The 5,930-nt window shown below is 48.8% G+C and overlaps 1 pseudogene across 1 annotated transcript; it reads right to left on the minus strand.

Moving 5' to 3' along the window:
• Window positions 1-940: 940 nt before the first annotated feature.
• Window positions 941-5,715, minus strand: LOC123070779 (probable alpha,alpha-trehalose-phosphate synthase [UDP-forming] 7; annotated as a pseudogene). Its single transcript, XR_006433933.1, has 3 exons — window positions 3,448-5,715; window positions 2,502-2,775; window positions 941-1,791 (listed from the first exon to the last, which is right to left on the minus strand). The product of XR_006433933.1 is annotated as a probable alpha,alpha-trehalose-phosphate synthase [UDP-forming] 7 (transcript).
• Window positions 5,716-5,930: the final 215 nt, after the last annotated feature.

Here is a 5,930-nt window from a genome sequence, read left to right on the forward strand (position 1 = left end):
CCAAAGTCGCTGAAACAATTAAACGGGTCGGCCCAAGACGAGCGAATCAGCCACACTTCCTTCGACGCAATGAGCGTTCGTTAGGGAATTCCGCAACAGTCCTCCATTCTTGCCATCAGACTCATCTACTGCCATATGGCGAAAACCCTTCCGCTTAGTTTTTTCTGCCTTATTAATGCGTAAGCCACATCCGTATGCATCTGCCTCTGGATCTCCGGAAGCGTTCGTATTTTCCGAGTCGTGCCCAAACCACGGCAAATTCCAGGCTAAAAGTTCCATTGCTCCCAGACGTCGGGAAGACGAGGAACGGGAAAGGAAAAACTCACGATCGACAGTGGCCACCGGAGGACAGCAAACCCTAGGTTTTCCCTAGGGGACGGAAATTCTGGAGAGGAAGCCCCCTCGTCAGATTATCAGGAAGGCTTCAGGAAGATGCCATCAGTCCAACGGCCGCCGCGGCGGTCCAATGCTAGCCGCCAAAAAACTGTCCCGTTCCTGATAGACGGACGTGTACCGCCCTTGTAGTTTAAGACGAAGCTCAGTTCTACCCACACAACATTGTGCCCCATGTCCACGATTCGTAGTATAAGGGAACATCATCTGTTTTACGTTGTCGGTTCATACTTTGTACCTATCCGTTGTTCAGCCGTTTTCTAAACTACACCACGAACTGATGAAGCAAAGAGATGTGGTACTGAAGGAACAAATTCGCCAGTATTCCAAGCAAAGTGTCCACAGTTGCGCGTCACATGTTAGGAAAATCGATAGATAGGCAAGCAAAGCATCAACAACACGTTTGCAATTTTGCCCGTGCCACCATCAAGTTTAGAATCCTACATGCTGTTTTCAGATAGAAGCATACTTGAACCCAACAAAGGAGGGAGAAATTATGGAGCAAAGCTATGAGAGCAAGGCTAGCAAAAAACAAAAAGGTTTCAAATGACGAACCAAATCTCACCATTCACATTTACTACGCGACTTTAGACTTCAAAAACAAAACTGAAACCGATGTGTAACTTGTTTACACGGGATCACACGCAGAGGAGGATGCACTCCATTGAATTTCCATGTGCAGTGCCAATCCTATCATCCCAAAGTGCCTATCACCTCGTCCATACAGTTCACTTGCCTTCCATGAGGCATCTCGTTTTACTAGAGAAGGAAAAAGGTTTAAGAGAAAGATGCAAAGAGAGGTGACGAGTCAGCTATTGACATATGGACCTGCATTTTGCAGCAAAAGATGGTAATGTGTTGCCCGGCTGGATAATCGAGCATGCTTCTGCACTAGCTTCAAATTGTAGGCCCTGGTGTTAGTCGTTCATTGAGTACCCATCTTCATATCTGTCAGAATATATGTGTAGAAGCGACTGTTGAATCAATCGCCATAATCTGCAGATTTAACCAAGATCTGAACTACAATCCATCGAAAGGTCTACCCCTTGACTGACTTCGTTCACCACCAATATCAATTGAGGACATAGCCGTAGCTAACTCATCGGTGGAGCCGGTCATAGGTTCAGGATCTGTTGCCTCCGCCAGTGCGCTCAGCATGGTGGCCACTTCAAACGTATCATCCAGGTAGAATTTTGCTTTGCTTGGTTTTTGTCCCACAGTGCATGCAAACAATGGTGTTTTGGGGGCAACCATACCCCTTTTGATTATGTCCGCAATGTTTTCAAACATGTCTTCGTCAGACCTGTCATCACCAATACACAATACAAAGTCGGCGTGCTTTCCTCTCTCTTTCATTGATATCAGTATCTTTTCAGCTATTACTCCCTTGCTTACTCCCTGGAGAATTAGCATAAAGAAACAAGAGATTCAATGTTAACGTTGAGCATACATCACATATCAAACATGTGAGGCAATTTTGAGAGGGGGTACACCAACAAACTAAACCAGAAGGTGCAACTGATGTCAACTTGTGTGACCATTACTTCAGCTCAATGTTACTAAAGAACTAACACACTTGCAGAAGAAAGAACAATGTTGATAGTAGGTGGGGAGGTGAAGTAGTTAAGGCCCTGCAATGTGACATGACACTGTTTGCTTTTTAACAAAGCTAATAAGCATGCACATATGATTATATTAAAACTAGGGCAAAGCAGCCCATATTGCTTCTTCAAAAGCTGCTTTCAGAAAGCTCTTCTACAACCACAAGGTAAGTTAAACAGGTCGTCAGCACTTATAATGTCTTTCCCAACCAAGAGGAAAGCTAAACACAACTAGCAAATGCCTACTATATTTTCCAATGAGCAGAACCGCACCTAACATAATTGCATATGGATTACAAAACAAACAGTTTATCTACTGTGGCAAAACAAAAGCTACTGGCTGAAGTTAGTAGGGACTAATATGGAAACGACTGATGAAGTTTATTTATACACAAAAAAGTGACATGCATTCTCTATGGTAGATACTCTCTAGGTGAACTTGTCAGCTAAATGGCAAAAATAAATAAATGAAGAAAGGTATTTGAGAAATCAAGGAGATGCACAAACCTGAGGTTTGACTTCAACAATAAACTGGCCACTCTTGACAGAGACTGGTTCATTTGCCAGTACACTCTCCAGATGATCAAGCATCTCTTTGGCCTGTGAGGATCCAAAGCCTGGGTCAGCATCCTGATGGTGCCACACCAAAGCACTTTCCTTGGTCTCAATGTAGGATCCATCAGTTGATTCTGTATACAAATTCATCACTGGTTCAGCCATTTCCATCCATCCAAAGTCCGAAGCCTGGGCGCACGTTTGCCACTCTTCATCTCTACTCCACCTACACATGTTTAGACAGAACAAATTTAATTGGTTGTTCCTTTTTGAGAAAATTTGGTAGTAGCCAGCCAAGCAAAGTTAGCAGAGCTATTATTGTCTACCTTAAGTACGAAGCAAATAATTCGACCGATTCCAAGAAATCACTAAAGTTTTCATGTTTATATGAGCTCTTCAGGTGACTTAGCAAAGAAAATACCAAGACATAGTTGTGCTGAATAACGAGTGAACAAATACTAGAGATACATATAAAATCATGGGGGGTGAAAACACGGCAACTGCCTCAACTCTGCTTGAACTGGTTTAAAGATAACTCTGTATCATGTACTATCAATACTGAATTACAAACATGACAAGATCAAACATGAAAGGAACCATCACCCTATTCACACTCTCCATTCCATCCTTATGGGGTTATTTTTCTGAACTTTTTCCTACAGTCTATAACATTCCAATTTCAGAAACCAAAAAAGATTCTGATAATTATAGCAGGTTACACCAAGAACAAGCCATGAAATAAATGTAGTTAACTGTTTGGTAAAATCTGATTATTAACTAACAGATTAGCACAATATGTATTGCTGTTACTGATTATATCAAGATCATAGGGTAAATAAGATTATACAGTTCCTGCTACCAACATTATCAAGAAACGTGTCAAAATGAAAGACGGTACCTTAAGAAGTAGCCATGTTCAGCTGCAATACCCAGCTTCGGACACGAGGAAAACCATTCGCCCAATTTATCCCTGCCTCTCCCGCTGACAATAAAAACTATATTCCTCTTATCTGAGCAGAGGGTATTGATAATCCTCAGAACTTCTGAACTAGGTGTCTTGTTGATGGAAGTCTGAGGCACCAATGTTCCATCATAGTCAAGAAATATAGCTCTGCTCTCTGACCTCTCGTAAGCCATAACAATAGAATCCATGTTAAGCTTTGTGAAATGAGGGTCTAAGGCCACCACCCTGAAACCAAATCCCAATCCAATGCCCCAGCATGTCCTTCTAAAATGGTCCTTGCAAGCCCTCTCCAAGTCCTGGATGAAGCTCTTCGACCAATAAGCAACATCATGGGTGCTGACATAACGGTAGTGCTTCTCGTGCCTCAGCTGCTTCTCCTGATCAGACATTGAAATGGCCTCATTCATCGCCTCTGCAGTTGCCTCTACATTCCATGGGTTAACCCGAATAGCACCACTCAAAGACGGTGAGCACCCAATGAACTCTGAAACCACGAGCATGCTCTTCTTTGGCCCAGTCACCTCCGATGAGGACTCAGACCTAGGTGTCCCCTGCCTACAGACGATGTATTCATATGGTGTCAAGTTCATCCCATCCCTTACTGCGGTCACTACCACACATTCCGCGATCGTATAGTAGGCACTCTTCTCCACACTAGACACATCCCTATCAATAAAAACAACAGGGCTGTACCCGGACCGGCCAAACTCTCCATTGATCCTATTGTAGCTCTCACGAATCTCAGCCTCAATGGCTTCCAGATCTTTACCCTTCCCACGGACTGGCTTTGCAATCTGCACCAACACTGCTCGTCCCTGCCACTTGGGGTGCGTCCTCAGCATATTCTCAAAGGCAAGAAGCTTCAGATTGATCCCTTTAAAGATGTCCATATCATCCACACCGAGCAACACAGTCTTCCCCTCAAACTGCTGCTGCAGCTCGGAAACTCTCCACTGCCTGTCCGGCAAGCACAGAACCGCCTGCAACTGATCCATATGAATTCCCACTGGCATGATTTTGATCCCAACAGTGCGGCCAAAGTACTCCAATCCAATGTACCCACGCTTGGACTGGTATTCGATTCCCAGCATCCTACTACAGCATGAGAGGAAATGCCTGGCGTAATCGAAAGTGTGGAACCCAATGAGATCACAATTGAGCAGCGCCTTTAGGATCTCCTCGCGGACAGGCAGGGTGCGGTAGATCTCCGACGAGGGGAATGGGCTGTGGAGGAAGAAGCCGATGCGGAGGCGGTTGAAGCGGCGGCGGAGGAAGGTGGGAAGCGCCATGAGGTGGTAGTCGTGGACCCACACATAGTCGTCCTCCGGGTTGATGACCTCCACGACCTTCTCGAAGAAGAACTTGTTGGCGAGCACGTATGCCTCCCACGAGCCGCGGTCGAAGCGGCCGTTGCCAGCCGGGGGAGCCGATGAGGAGGAGGACGACGAGGAGGAAGTTGCTGTGGACGCGGAGGAGGCGAAGGGGAGCATGTAGTGGAAGAGAGGCCAGAGTTGGCGCTTGCAGAAGCTGTGGTAGAAGCGGTCGTGGAGGGACTCCGGGAGGAACACCGCGACGCAGCGGAAGCGGTCGTACAGCGCCTGCGAGACCTCGTCCTGCTCGGCGAGGGGGATGTCGGCGCGCACGCCGCCGACGAAGAGCACCTCCATCTCGTCGGGAATGCCGTCGCGGAGCTGGAGGAGCAGCGAGTCGTCGTCCCAGGAGAAGGACCAGCCGCGGCCGTCGGGGCGGCGGCGCGCGACGATTGGGAGCTGGTTGGAGACGACGAGCAGGCGCTCGCCCGACACCGAGGAGGGCACGTCGGAGGCGACGCTGTTGGTGGCCGCGGGCTCCGACTCGTCCTCCCCGTCGAGCTCCGACAGCGTCCCCGGCACCGTCATGACCCGCGACATCCGCTTCATCCCGAACGAGCCCGACCTCCGCCGCGCACCCGCCGCTGGCCGGGCCCAGCGCGGCGAAGTTGCCCTCGGCGAGATCGAGCAGGTTGGTATACGACCGCGACATCATGGCTGAAGCAGGCGCTCAGAGAATCTAGCCCCCTCGGATTGGCGGAACGGCCGACGTCTCCAGCAGAAACCGCGAGATCGTGCCCTCTCTGATCTTATCCGATCTGATCTGAGAGAGACGGCGAGCGAGGGGAGGGGGGGTGGGAGAAGTGGCGTGGTGGGTTTTCGAGTTTGGAAATGAAACCGGAGGCGAGAGGTTGGGGACGGGGGAGGAGGACGCGCCCCGTATATTCCACGGGGTGGGGGGTTAGGCTGAGGCTCGGCGCGCGACTCCCTCGTGGACTGCCGCCCACTGACAGCAACGGGCTGCCTCCGGGTCGGTGGGTGCGATCCCCGTGGACCGCGCCTATCTAGGGTGCGCACAACGGGGGGCGCAGGGGATAAGGTTTGCGC

The sequence above is a fragment of the Triticum aestivum genome, chromosome 3B (genome assembly GCF_018294505.1).
Source record: "Triticum aestivum cultivar Chinese Spring chromosome 3B, IWGSC CS RefSeq v2.1, whole genome shotgun sequence".
Classification (NCBI taxonomy): domain Eukaryota; kingdom Viridiplantae; phylum Streptophyta; class Magnoliopsida; order Poales; family Poaceae; genus Triticum; species Triticum aestivum.